General features: G+C 40.1%; 1 protein-coding gene across 6 annotated transcripts in view; it reads left to right on the forward strand.

Annotated features, from left to right (window-relative positions):
* LOC119651094 (cartilage oligomeric matrix protein) overlaps positions 1-15,804 on the forward strand; it is a 213,232-nt gene that overhangs the window by 24,548 nt on the left and 172,880 nt on the right. For 4 of the 6 annotated variants that reach the window (XM_038054447.1, XM_038054451.1, XM_038054449.1 and 1 more), the window contains exon 2: positions 15,677-15,722. The gene's annotated coding sequence lies outside the window, so the exon portion shown is untranslated. The remainder of the gene's footprint in view (positions 1-15,676; positions 15,723-15,804) is intronic. The other 2 variants (XM_038054448.1, XM_038054450.1) reach the window with 1 other exon arrangement.

The following is a 15,804-nucleotide window of genomic DNA, read 5'->3' on the forward strand; positions in this document are numbered from 1 at the left end:
GGAAGTAGACGATTTGATTGTTGTCTCTTCGAAGTAAATCCAGGTGAAGTCGCTTCCTCAGCTTCTTGGGAATTACGCTACAATTTACGGTATAAGAAAACTCAGCAGTTCAGGTATTTGTTTGTCACTCCGTGGAAATAGGCCCTTGGCCAGCAAATTTGATACTTTTTGCAACTTTGTGAATCTGTTTAGGTAAATACAGTATGTAGTAAGACGCATTCCCAAGATACGTGCTTTTCAAACCGACTCCGGAGCGTGCCACTTTATCACATTGCGCTAAAGTAATATGTAGTACGCTACCATATTCTTGATTCTCGGGCTTCTAATAAACATGTGACCAGTATTCCCTTACAGAATATATGTCATCGTCCATATACTGGGGCACCAACATTTAGTTGACAATTCTGCCGCCTTCTTCTCTTGGAAAATATAATTTTATGCAGATCAGTTGTGAGGCTGTTCGTATCGCCATTTTTTTAGTTCCAGTCCCCATAACGGAGCTATGGGTAAGCATCGCTTGTTAGTGTCAATGGTTGCACATATGATCTGAATTGATAATTTTTTCCGAATAATTTATTTCCCATTTATAACGGTCATCTTCAAAAATTGTTTGTAGATAATAACAGACTCAATCATAGATGAGGGGGCGCAATACCTAACTTAAAGGAAGACAAATTGTTCCACTACATATGATAATATGATCATTGAGTGAAAAGAAGAGGTGTATACAATAACATATATCAGCGACAATAATTTTCGTGGTCTCAACTACAGAACTATTTATGTTCACCGAATTCTAAGCTATCTTTACTGAAATTGAATTATCAGTGCACTTTACTGAATTCGTTGCCGCCCACACTCGACGGTGTTTTCGGAAATAATGTGAAAATAATTGTATGAAGTTTCCAATTGATAGGAATAGTTATTATCATAGAGGTATGCCACCCGATTTCCCCTTTATTAAACTTAGAATAAGTTATTTTTATTCTAGAGGCTGGATCTGAGGGTACAAGCCTTGCGACAGGGAAGTTGCTTTCCTCGACTACTTACATTCTCTGCTTCTGGGTAATCATAGTTATAAGATCACAACTAGGCTTCTATCGGAACAGTAATATATGAGTTTTATTTGCAACGAAGCAGATAGAATTCAATTTATACCGCAGATAGTCAAATAATCGAGCTGACAAGGGGCGAAAGAAATACAGCAACCACAGAATTAGAAACCATCAAAATCAAAATCTTGAGGTTTCGAAGCAATTCGCATGAGCCTTTTCTTCAAAGAAAACTTACACCAGAACTATTTGGCCAACAACCAGAAATGATAAAATTCGATTGCGTATTGCAGATTTAATAATTAGAATCAAGACCAGGATAACGATATAGAGAGAACTGAAAATAAAAAGTAGTGAAAATGTTTATATGGTAGGCATTGGCTTTATGTCGGGTATAGCCAATTAACCACGCTTACGTGGCACGACGGGGCTTCTGTGGCTGTGATTCAGCTTTTCCAAAATTTCTCTTTTCCAAAATTTCTCGTACTACTCCTTTCTGTGTCACATAGTTGTAGCGTTCCATTCATTAGCAAGTATAACAAATTGCATTCCATTTCAACACGTACGCAACAATGAATTAGCCCCACTTCCTCAATGTGTGCGCACTTTAACAGACCTTGCTTCTTCTAATTGGTAACTTTTCATATGACTACACACAAAAAATGAAGTCTGTTTTCGATTTTCAGTTTCAGACCTACCTTGATGCAGTATTTGACATTTTGGGCAACTGGATATCACTCTAATAACAGCTACTGTAATAGTTCTAAAATGGAATAAATGAAACATTCTCCAAGAGCCAACTGGGATTTATGATTTGGCAACTGGTTCAACCGTACTGCTGCAAGGCTTACTATAATACAAGAGAAAAGGAGGAAGAGGATTTCAAAATTATAATAATTTTATCTCAGTCGATGTACGATAACAAATTGTCGGCGACAAGATGAAATCCTCACGAACTCCGTTTTCGACATTACATTCTTCTGAGATTTTACCTCGGTGTATTACATGACATTTTGCGCCATCATATGTCGCTCTGATAATAGCTATTAATTTAGACACAGCTCTGTTCACACTATGAAAAACTTTCACGAAATCGATGAAGAGGAGGTAAAGCGAACATCTAAACAACGTACACTGTTTCAAAATAATACGCAGGCATGTTGATGCGGTCAATGCAAGAGGATCCGGTACGAAAACCAGCTTGCTCTCTATCAATCAAGCTTTCAAGATGCTTCTTGATGTGTTTCAGGATTAGTTTAGCTGCTTATTGTCTTTGTTAAAGAAGAGAGCGCGCACATACCCCTTCAATTACCACACTCAAAATGAGAGCCCTTCTTTGGAATATTAACGATCATCCCTTCTTCCAGTTTCTGCTAAAGGTCTCGGATTCCTAAGATATTCGCACGAGCGGAAGTAGTAGATCTGCAGTATCTTTCAGGTGGACCGGTGAATAGCTCTGCAGGGGGACCGTCAAGCCCAGCGGTTTTATTTCGCTCCAGTGCACGGAAGGGCCAAATGATTTCTTTTCTTCTTGGAGAAGCTGCCCGTATCCGCATGCTACGGTGACAAGCCATTTCTATCACAAAGGCTGAGAACCGTAATGAAGTGTTAGTTTCACCTCTTCGGTTGTTCATCATCATGAATGAGAAATTGACCACCAACGTTCTTCATAGGACCATAGAAAAGATATGTAAGCTTCTTCATGATGCGATATATATTCCTGAAATCATTGCGTTCTGCTGCATCTGCCGCTTCCCTGACTAGCGCAATAACCATATAAATCGATTAAATGGTCGATTCTACGCAAAAAATGTTTAGTAAAATTTTTTCGTAAAAGTGGTAAGTGGTTCAGTTATTCCATCCATCGAAAAAATGCACGTTTTTCACCGGTTTTTCGTAAATAACTCTAAAACCAAGCATTTCGGACAGAAATGATATTAAACAGAAACAACGCATATTAAATACAACAAAAGAATGGATCTTTTTATTTTTTTGTAGATACAATATAGACCGGGTTATGGCTCGTCAAACGTAAATTCCTAATGTCTCAAAAAAATGAATACTTTCAAGGTCTAATAACGCAAATCAGTAACTTTATGTGGAAATTGATCTAGAGCTAGTGCTGGAAAAGGCCTTTGAAATGCGGAATGATGGATGCCAGTTAGGTAAATAGTAACGGAGCTACGATCAAAATAATTTAATTACCTGAGTTTCTGATATAAAAATCAACAAGTCGGGAAACCGGAAGCTTGACGCTTCAGGTATAAAAGGTTTTGTGTTTCCCTATGTGAGGAGCATAGCGTAGTTCTCCATTGGTTACTGCCATTGCCAGAACTCAGCGATTTAAAAATCTCGAGTCAACGCTATCAGCCAATGGAGAACTGCGTAATGAAATTGTTTCACGCATTAATGCAACCTGGATGAAGTGAGATTCCTCAACTGATGTTCTTTGTGATCGACGTATCAGCGCACGTCCCAAATCTAAAATTTACTGCAATGTCGTCCGTCTGCCGCTCTCTATAGTTCTGAGTGTTGGCCGACTATAAAGGACAATGAACGGCGTCTTGTGGTAATGGGGACGAAGATGTTGCATTGCACTGGTGGCGTGACAAGTTTCGATTACGTCTGAAATGGGAATATCCGCGATCGATATGTGTTTGCATCGATCGTGGAAAAACTGCAAGAGAGGCGTTTTCGATGGTGTGGTCACGTAATTCACGCTAACGAGAATTCAACAACCAGCATTTATCAGAACATCGAAAGCAATGGTAAGCAACCAAAAAGCCGGCTAAAACAATGGTGGCTTGATACGCTGGATGGGGATTTAAAGGTATCGCGGTTACATCCTGATCAGGCATTTGATAAAATAAAATGACGAAACCGATCATCACGAGCCGACCCCGCTTGTGAACTGAAGGCTGAAGAAAAAGAAAAAGATGTGAGGAGGGACGAGTGCGCGGCAGCTCCGTGTAATATAGCTAAAAATTCCATTGCCCTCTATTTTCTAGAAAGCGATTTAAATAAATCATTTGATGCGAAGCCCTATGTTGATAATGGTCAACCTCATACGCTTCACGCTCTCAGTTTAATATTATTAGCGAATGAAAACAATTTAACCAACATCAAATATAAACAAGTCGGAATACCGGAAGCTCGCGCTTCGGGTATAAAGGTTTTGTGTTCATCTTATGTAAGAAATTTAAACGCACATTTTTCTATCCGTATATAGCTACAAATCAAACATATTCCTTCATATTTTTCCAAACTACGAGACATACGTATATTTTACAGCCGTAGATATTACGCTCACCCTAAACAAACAAACTGCCTATTTCCGAATACTGTACACATATATGCACGTATATAAATTGATCGTACCCATATTTCCGATTTACTTCTTACATCTATGTGAATTAGACACTATCCGCAAAGTTCATTAGCACGCATATACTATATACCTACATACGCACATGTCTGGTTGGAGTAATTGATATTCATATACAAATGGCTAAAAAACACAGACAGACAGACAGACAGACAGATTGGTATTCCCGCCTATCTCGCTGCTATCGTCGATAGTTACTTAACTGAAAGGAGGCTATGGTATGACACTGATGACGGACCGCAGGAGTACGTTGTTTCCGCCGGTGTCCCACAGGGCTCCATATTGGGCCCACTACTGTGGAACATCATGTACAACGATGTACTTAATCTTCCCCTTCCGGAGGAAGCCACAGTGGTGGGTTACGCTGACGACATAGCACTGGTTGTTGTCGCAAAGCATCTTGAAGATGCTGAGTTATACTCAAGCGAGGCAATCAGTGCTGTCAAATGCTGGTTGGAGAGCTCTGGTTTGACGCTTGCGGAGGAAAAAACGGAAGCGGTCCTCATCACGAAGCGCCGGAAGAGAAATTACGCCTGTGTTAGAATCGGGAATCATATCATCACTTCCAAGCCGACCATCAAATACTTGGGGGTGGTGATAGACAGGAAGCTCAACTATAAGCAACACTTATAGTATGTTTGTGATAAATCATCCACTGCTAGTATGGCCCTGGCGAGGATGATGCCGAACGTGGGAGGGCCACGGCATACCTCTAGGTTGTTTATAGCCAGGGTGGTGACCTCGATCATGCTCTATGCGACCCCAGTTTGGAGGGAGGCGTTGTGGATGTCAGGGAATGCTACCAAACTGAGTTCAGTCTACAGGAGGACAGCTCTGAGGGTATGCTCTGCCTTCAGGACTGTCTCAGATGATGCAGTATTCGTCATCTCTGGAATGATGCCGATTGACATCTTGGCAGATGAGATGGCGAATATATACAACGCAAAGCCAACCTCTTCCTCATCGCGGACGAAGAACGCTGAGAGGGAGAGATCCATAAATAGATGGCAAGAGCGGTGGGAACGTTCGGGAAAGGGCCGGTGGACACACAGGCTCATTCCTGCCATCAAGGAGTGGTTGGAGAGACGACACGGTGAGATTAATTATAATCTCACCCAGTTTCTCACGGGACATGGAGGATATCTCCAATACCTTCAAAGGTTTAAATTGGAGACCTCACCCGATTGTCCAAATTGCAATGGAGTCCCAGAGGACCCAGAGCATGTATTCTTCCACTGTCCGAGATTCGTGGAAGAAAAGAGGAATCTAGAAGAGACTCTAGGAGAGGTACTGGTACCAGAAAATCTGGTACCGAAAATGCTAGCACATCAAGAGAATTGGGAGGCGGTCAACTCCATGATCGCATCTATTCAAGATAAATTGCGAAAGGCAGAGGAAAGGAGAAAAGCGCGGTCACGTGCGCCGCGTATAGAAGAAAGGTGACAAAGCTAGAGTGAGCTGACTCCGCCCCGTGATGTAATACCTTATGGTGGTTCCGCGGGGCAGGGAGGGAGTCGGGGGTGGTTTTATTTAGTGTGTCCAGACCAGTGTCTTTTTGAAGATTTCCACCTCCTCAACAAAAAAAAAAAAGACAGACAGACAGACGGACAGACAGACACCGTCTCGATTCTAATAAGGTTTTGTTTCACACAAAACCTTAAAAAGGGCTAGGGAGAATTAGATTCTTCTTGAATGGAATTTTAATATCTTACTCGAATTTCAATTATTCTCGTTAATTATGACGTCAGCATCTTATTTGTATGGCTTAGAATGCTGTTAATTAGCACGAAATTGATAAGTTTGAACTGCTATAACTTTCCCACTAATAGTTGGATTTTCATGGCATGTGCATGCATGAGGCTGTCCTCTATGTCGGTGCAAAATTTAGTACACTTAGGATGAACTTAAGGGGAGTTTTTTAGTCTATTTCTAAAAGTTGATAATATACTATGAGTAAATTTTTTAAACAGATACCGGAATGGGACATCTCTCGAAGATTAGATTTCACATAAGTGTTTTACACAAAACCTTAAAAAGGGCTGCAGATAAATAGATTCTTCATAAATGCGACTTAAATATTCCACGCGAATATCAAGTATTCCGGGTAATTATGACGTCAGCATCCGATTTGCATGGCTTTGGAAGCAGTAAACTCGCGCGAAATTGCTAAGTTTGAACTGCTATAACTTTGGCGTTAATTGCCTGATTTCCATGAAATTTAGCGCATATACACAAAATATTGTCCTCTATGCTGGTACAGAATCCGGAAGTCCTAGGATGAATTTAAGGGGGGTTTTTCAGTAAATTTCTAAAAAGTAGTAATATACTATTCGTAAATTTATTTGAGCAGATATCGGAATGGGACATATTTTGAAGCCTAGATTTCATCTAGGCGCACTACCGTGATTTTTGTCGGATTTTTGGGTTGGGTAGTTTCCGAAAATGAGTCCTGTCTCACTTCAAGTGCGTACATTTTGACTCCTTACTCACGCACTTTGCAATTTATGCGAAAACTAATGTCAGTTTCGGAAAGTACAAATCGGGACCTTCCATTTGATACCCTACACAGCTATATCCGGTGAAAAAAATTTTTGAATCCCCCCTTTGCATGTATGGGGAGCCCCCCTTTAAACTCCACCTAAATTTATGCCACTCGCTGTATGGGATTTCATAGTTCCCATCTGTCCACCAAATTTCGTTTGGATCGGTTTAGCGGTTTTGGAGAAAAATGCGTGTGACAGACAGACAGACAGACATACATTGAATCGATTTTAATAAGGTTTTGTTTTACACAAAACCTTAATAAAAATGGAAGTCGCACCCGATTTTCAGGATTATTACATCCAGCGACTGCCGTTCCTCGTAACGATCAACAGAGCTTTCAATCTCTCCGGTCATCGATCCACTTTTATGATTCCGTAATCGTAGACAGCCCCTTTGGGATGTGATGGACGACCTGCGTAGCACCCGAGAAAAGAACACTTTGGCTCAGTATATCAGCTGCCCGGCTGGCAAACTCTTCATACAAACCTTCAACCTGCGAGGTTGCAGCTCTACAACCGTGTGAGAAGGGGCTGATACAACACGCATGCATGATCATCAGATGGTGATCCCTTTCAACGCTTCTCTTCTTGCGCACATCCAGGAAAAACAATCTTAAATCCGCTGCTCATAGTATCCTGTCGGTCAGTTGAAATTCGAATTACCTTACAACAAACTCGGTGCTCGAACAATATGCCACCAATGACGAAGCTACAGCTACAGAAATCCACAAATTCCATTTGACGTTTTGGTGCCAGGAAAGATTCAAAAATTCCGGTACATTGGCCTTTGAAGTCTTCTGAGCTTTTGCTTTGATGTAGCATACGACCTTTAGAAAGCGTAACAAACTGCATTGATAACATTTTTATTAACCGGGTATATTCTTTTCTTTCACGGAATTCCCAATCCGTTCTCCTTCGTGCCTGGAACACGATCAACGGCTCGTTTCTGAAAGACTATTTTTTGAGCAAAGATATTCATAATTTGGATCCACTTTTTTTCTTTTTTTCAGATGATTTTCCCTAAAAAAGAACGGTAAATTTTACTCCAGTCATAAGTACCAAAAGCCATCCCATAAAAAATGGAGCATTTTCAGAGGCAACAAGTCCATTTACACTTTTCTAAGGTTTTGTGTCAAACAAAATCTTATTAAAATCGGTTTACTGGCTCTCTGTCTGTCACACATATTTTTCTCGCAAATCCTAACAGAAATTGATACCAAATTTCCTTGAAAGGTGGGAACCGTGAACGCCCACACGTATAGTGAATTACATTATTCTACGTGGGATTTAAGGGGGTCCCAATACATGCAAAAGGAGGGTGTAAATTCCCTTTCCACCAAATATAGCCATAAAAGGTTTCCAAAGCGAAATGTGCTGAGCACGGGGGTCCAAAGTGACTCAATCTCAGAAACTACCCATCTGAAAAATCAAAAGGCTGCCGCTGAATACTGTCTAGCCTCAGAAATACCCTCCATACCGATATCTGGTCAAATAAAGTTAATAATAATATATTACAATAATTTTTACTAATTGACTGCAAAACACCCCTTAAGTTCATCTTAGAATTCCGAAATTGTGCAGCAATGTAGGCTATAAAATAGAGTATGATGAGGGAAATCGCACAGGTCAAGGTTGTCGCTTCTGCGGAAATTCAAGACGAAGGTTAGTATCACGCGAAAGCGGATATTCTCACATAGTATATGAATATATTGCATGCTAAGTACTATTGGGACAAATGCAATTTTTTTTATAAAAAAAAATACACAAAATCTTTCATACCTGAAGGGTCCAGCTTCCAGTGCATAGTTTTAAAACTGATTAAAACCGTCTGCACCTTCTGACACGACTCCAAATCTTTTCCGCAAATGGTGAGCTATTCATGAACCAGGTCACATACTAGCCTAAAAGTAAAAATTTGAGATTGGAATAGGTCCTAACGAATGTGGGCCAGACGTTCAGTGCTACTTATATGATACGTTACAAATCCTAAAAAAATCAGATCTTTTTATTATTGAAATACTCTTTGGTCACTTCGTATCTCTAATATGTATGTCTCGTTTCTAATTTGCGGAGGATTACTGATCTCGCAGATTCGAGGACTTCAGTTTTCAGGTGAGCGAATTGCGTGGTTTCTGCGCGATGTATATTTTTACATTAGGTGTTCTGATAATTAACGGCTTTCAGTCGATCATTTTTATTTTCCACATGAGAGTGAATAGTTTATTTCAGATGATCATTGGTTTCATTGTATATTTTGTTTTGTTGAGTTTGCATATTTTGCAATGGAATGTCTCACACATTTACTATTGCAGATGCAATACTATTTCAAGAATATATTTGGCGAGGAGGAACTTTTTTCGTAGCCAGCTTTCCAAAGAGTTATGCAAGCGTTACATTGGTGAGATTGGTTATCTAGGATGCTTATTGTTGATTTGAAAAGCTCTGAAAAGATTTGATTCCTTCATTTTTTAGTCAACAATAACTAAACCTACAAGAAATAAACGCCGGCGATGTTGTCGAATTTCAGAAATGAGAAAATGCTGTTTTTTATTTCAATGTTGAATAGTGCCTACTCCAGCGCATAAAGGTAAAGAGGTCTTGACTATTGATCCATGCTGCACTTTTTTATTGGACGTCGCTACTTCCCATAGCGATTGGGGATGTTGAGCCACAACAAATTCAGGAAGGAAGAAATCGAAAAAAATCATCAATCAGCTCTCTTTGGCCCACTTACATCTTTATAAATTGTTGCCTTAACTGCTTTACTCGTAGCTTCCGTTGTAATTCGAGTGCCATCAAAAGGTGTAAAACGATTGTGCAATTGAACATAATTTAGAATATAAACAATAGCCACACGTTTTAGACACGTTATGTTAAATCTATCTGTTTACCAAACACTCCAATACGCCATTTCACCTTAACTAAACATAGGTACATATGTGCACAGCTATCTTATTGACCAATATCCACTCAAAAGCCTCAAGACAATGATTTATGGTAAAATTATTGTAATGTCGAATAAAAAGGCAGTTTGCTGGGAGTTTTCACACTCGGCAGCCATCATATTTCAATAAAGCTATTTACAAAATAAAAACCAGTCAAATTCAATCCAGAGTGCTAACTCCATTTAAGCATATCTGATGCTTCACGAATCAGTTCTCCGAAAATTTCGAACGGTTCAATGGTCACAGCCAAATTCTCGTATTGGAATCCACCTTTGCCAAGATGTTGATTGTTTGAAATACAGAACAGACTTCTGAAGAACACTTACATATTGAACACGGAAGCAAGGCAATGAATCGATTTGGTTGTTTGTCTACAACATGTCTTTATTTGAAATGAAAATTGAGTTATCGCTTGAAGGATTCAAAACTCAGATGTATGAAAGAATTTGCATAAATCAATGTCGGGAATATTTTCAATACATATTTGATAGGGGGACACGTATATTTAGATACGCTTTTATTGAGTCACCTTGGACCAGTATTGGAAAAGATCAATATTTGATTCATACCTACTGCCCCTGAACTTCATTGATGTGTAGACAGAAGTCAATTAGAAATATTGCATTCAATTGAATGTCCAAATATAAATTGACTGGGTTCATTTCGTCACCGATGGTTTTGACTTTGAACAATGTTGTCTTTATTAAACACAATATTCTTGACATATGTTTGTCAACAAATAGCCCAATTTAGATGTCCAATACAAATTATGGGCCACAACCGCTCCACGAGTATGGAACCTTGAAATATGTACTTCTATACTGAGGTGCGGAAAATTCAATCCAAAATGGTAATGAACTTTAGAAAATCGAATTATTAAGACAAAAAATTTAGGGACCCAAATGAGAAAGGATGGTAGTTACCATCGGGGTGGCCCACTGCATCGTGGTACTTTTTACGTTCTGCCCAATCTTTCTATCAGTCCATGTGGGGTCCAAGAGGAGGAATAAATCGAGTTTGTAAGCGGTGCGGAATGTCATTGCATATACATACACGGGTTAGGTACGGAATATCTAACTGTCGCGTGTATCGTTGACGTTTGGATAGTTTTCTTGTGTATGTTTCTCCATCCTGTGCATCACATACACGACACCAACACCAGAAAAATATGCACGGAATTCACCTGCAATGCTTTTCCCCCACTCAATTTTAAGCAATGCTCTGGAAAACGAATCTCCTGCATGTAGTCTTCTTAGTTCGTGGTAATGTGCTTCAGCTCTCCTCACGATTTTTCAGGAAGCTTTCGACCTTTCTTCACTATTCTGCATCACGTAGTCCAGGGCCTCCACTGGCCCACAATCCTGAGGTAGTTAATTCCATTTTATAACATAAACCACAATAATAATAAATAAATATGTTAAGAATATATGAAAGGTCGATGCCGCACAAACAAACAACGCTTCTTAGATATACAAATTATTCAATGCTCGTGTTTATTTTGAATATGAGTCTGCTTGTCCCTTTTTCCTAACCCAGAGTCATCTGCCCAAGTTTTATGAGTCGGAGGGAGAACAAGTAAATGTCATCGCTCCTCCTCCGGCTTTACCTCAATTCAGCACTCCTTAAAACTCCTCAACCACCTTGTCAGAAACATCCATGAATATTGCTGTGTAGTCTGGTCACCCTTTCTGCATCTCATGCTCTTGAAGTTGTACAACGCAAATTCACCTGAATCCTATTTTACAATAAGAATCTTCCATGGGTTGACTATCCGTCACGACCCCGTACCCTCAATCTCCCTCCCCTGCAGCAACGCCGTATCTTCCTTGATATGTGTACTCTTTTCAAATTCTGCAATTGCCTGATAGACTGCTCTTTCAGTTCGGATATTACTTTCCGCATCGCGTCTCAGAACACACGCAGTGCGAACATTTTTGCAGTACCCTTCGCGGAGCTCGAGATTTACTTTCACTCTCCGATCCCGAAGCTATGCCGGTCCTACAACCCCTACAGGTTCTTTGACTCTGTCTTCTGCTTTAGCTTTAAACGTAAGGTAAGCCATTCACTTGCTCTTCTCTCTGAGGAAAATATGCAACAAGGAATTTGTTTTCTGTATATTGTCTTAATTAAATAAAGAAATAAATAAATATCTTTGGTGGAAAAAGAAGACGTGACAGGTCCTGCCTGAGATGGGGCGATTGCGTAGGTCAGCACACCAGACAGCTTGTAGGAATATCGAAATGGTGGACCTCGGCGCAAAACCGTGATGGCTGCAGTTCCTTATTAAGGCAGCCCTAGACCGAATACCAGTTGTTGCGCCGTTGATAATGATGAAAGGTCACCAGTATTCTTAGGCGGACTGTACGGAACATCTGTTCTTGATGGCGACAAACCAGTTCTTTCCCTGCTGAACGACAGCTGGGTCGTATAAGTGGTCGCTTTTAGACTCGAGTGGTGGAAGCTATTTATTTCAGCACCGAGAAGCAGTACATGCAACAGCCCGTGTTGATCCCTTTTGAGGTCGATGTCAATGCCTCTCTTGTAATCCATTTTTAAAAGACAATTTCGAAATCTAATGTTACAATGTGACGGATTTGATTTCTGGTACAAAATATAGCTGGCCTTGTTGAAAGCTCTGTGCTTGAACAATGTGCCACCTATGATTGAGTGCTTGAAGCTGCAAAAACTCACAAACTTTCCACTATTATGGTTACGATCGACAAGCCAGTGTTTCTTTACATATCCGAGGAAAGTGTCGTCAGACCCCACACTCACATCACTTATAACGCCCACAATGTCACCATTAGGAAGCCTCACGTGTACTGCAGTCAACTGGCCTCCTCTCAATCGAACGTCTCGCTTGGCGTGTAATATCATAATATCGAAATGTTTCTCATTCCGAGCCAGAATCTTGCACTCAATATCCAGTCCGAAACCGGCTCCCAAGTAATGAGGGCGCGCCTTAAGATTATCCAAGAGGACTGTATACAGAAGGAACAAGTCCAGCGCAAATTGGCTTGGAATCTTTTGTACACCTTTCGGGTAAGTACGAAGTAGATAAGTAGCCCGAAATCCATGTATTTAATGTGTTGGTATGTCGATGTCGCTTAGATAGTTTTTTGTATGTGTTTCCTCATCTGGTCTTATCAGAAAATACATACCCCCGAAAAATTGATCATAGATGCATCTACTTATTTTCTCCTCACTTTCTAGAAGAACAATTCAATAATTCGATTAAGATCCATTACCATTAATTCGAAATGAATGTGCTGGGATGTGGCAAGCCATCAACAGTTGTGCTATATCTATTGTTATGGCAGATGCCGCTACGTGCTTGCAGCAACTCACCGCAATGTGCTCGCAACCACGTGGTAGTACGGCACTAATACCAGCCCTTATGCGCGGCATGTTAGTCACGCAACTCCCATCGCGGTCTTCATAAAATTTGAAAATCCGTTGAACCTCCTATGTTCAGTTTTCTTGCGGTTGCTTTAAACATTAATTCAACACTAAATTCACGCCTGCTACCATCAGGGTTCCCTCCGCTCTCGCTCCAGCTAAAGACAAATGTAACCTCTTCTTAGGTAAATGCAAATTATAGACGCACTTTTTCTATGATGCTACATGTCATGAACCACCGGAAGTGTCTAGGCAAAATACAAACTTTCATTATTTTAAGCAAAAATGGAATTAGCCTACTGTATATATTACGTTGTGTAACATCCTTGTACCAGGTTTTTGGAGAATCCATTCGCAACTATTCCGGCAGCTTATTATTATATAGTATGAATCTCGAATTGAGCCCTGCAGTATAGTCAGCGGATGCTATTTGCGACCCACAACTGTTCGCTCAAATATCCACCTCCAATACCCATTGTTCTCTTTGTAAGATGTGGTTGAAGGTGCCTTTTAATTCAATCGTCTCAAAATTTTAGTTAGCTTATACCATCATCTAACCTCATGTGACATGATAAAGAATATAAATACAGTCAATAAAAGACACCATCAAATTTTTGAGCTTATAACAATTTCAAACAAAACACAAGCCGACACAGCATCATATTGTGTGGATGTAATCGTCGTAATCCAAATGCAAATCCCTTTGACGTTCAACGAGGGGATTATTTATAGCCTGAGACGATTATCAAATGGTAAACATAATCCGAGCAAGCTCAAGATCAAGTCAAGCTAAACGCGAGGCGTCTGCTCTGTACACATTCGATGGAGTTCCGATGATAAATTACATCACCTATCATCTGTTGATGCAGAAAAGGAAAAGTGCGGGTCACTAAATCGAAACTCTCCAAGTCCTACCAAAGATACACGAATGCATTTGGCGTTTGCGATCTACCACCAGCTAGAAAGGTGTGCACCTGCGTATAACTGAAAGCATTAGGGAACTCAGTATTTCTATGGTTGGTTGGAGGCTGAATTCAAACTATTCGCATATCTGAAATTTTTACAAGGTTCAATTTGTTCTTGGTGAGGTGCTGCGCATCCAGGCAGACTCTGGCTGATATCGCTTGTGCTGCACAAGCATTCAGATCGAGCCATTGATATGCCTGACATCGAACTACCAGGAGTCGCTCAGGAGCCACAAGCGCATAAATTTATACACTTTGAGGCGCTCCTAAACACTGATGCCTGTGATTCCAAACATTTTACTTCAATAATGATTGAAGGCACCTATGCTGTTAGGAAGGGGAGAAGGAATGCTACCTGAAGAACTGCCCATTATTAGATACTTCATACCAATTGCTCTATTGCAGTAGATTTAGCTTTTTGATGAATTATGTTAATACACTAATATCCAATCATGTCGTCTTATGAGCGAATATGCACGCAGAAACCCTCCTCGTTTATACTGTGCTTTGGAAGATCCCCCTCAGTCCGGTTCGCGTCAATCAACGTTTACTCCAGGAGTAACTCGTTGGTACACTTCCGAAACACTGGACAAGGTCCGAGTAGAGGCTCATAAAATCGTATCCATGTCTGACATTGTACACTCATTAAGTGCTAATCCTTGTAGAAGGTCGACGCTAGCTAAGAAAGTGAAAATAAAAGGCAATAAAGGTACATACACATGTACATTCGCAAGATGCATCTGCACACGAGCATTCCTAGGCTACACAAACATTCTATTGTTGACCATTAATTAATTTGTCATAAGGTGTGATATGAATGTGGACACGGACATGCACTGAAGGTGGATTGTGTACGCTTTATGTTCAATTAAAGCTGTTCAGGTCGTGTTCAAGGGCTTAAATTGTCGTATTATCGCGGCTAGACCCATACATTTATCACGTGCTTTTTACATGCATGTTTTAATATGTAAAGTATTTCTTTCGTTGTTTATATGCAAAATCTGATGGGGCTGCAAGGGATTAAATCTCAGTTAGATGTTTTCTTCCTTTTTACATATAAACGTCATTCTGCTTTTATTCCAAGGTCGGCTGAATTTCAGTTACCTTAAATCTGTTTTTTTACATGAAAGGGACGTTTGGACTTAAACTCAGTTTCGTTCTGGCAACAGCAGACCTATCCAGATAATCCCGGTTTGCCGAAATAGTTTCCGGTGGTTTGAAGTATTTATACAACGAAAATAGCATTAGCTGCGGTAATTTCATTTCAGGAATGTATAATGCCATTTTCAAATTCGTCGACCGATCATGCATAAATATATTTCTATTAGACTATAAAACCTCGCACTCAATGCTATTGCTAAAGTTTCTTACTTATATTGTTTTCTAGTTTCAGGTACGCCAGAAACTACCTCATTTTAAAGTGGGCAGTTTCGGTAAGTATTCAGGGCCAGGTGTTCCAGGTGTTAAGATATTTCGAGATTGTCATTTAGCGTGTTAGTTCCTTATAAGAAAGAA

Source organism: Hermetia illucens, chromosome 3, assembly GCF_905115235.1.
Source record: "Hermetia illucens chromosome 3, iHerIll2.2.curated.20191125, whole genome shotgun sequence".
Classification (NCBI taxonomy): domain Eukaryota; kingdom Metazoa; phylum Arthropoda; class Insecta; order Diptera; family Stratiomyidae; genus Hermetia; species Hermetia illucens.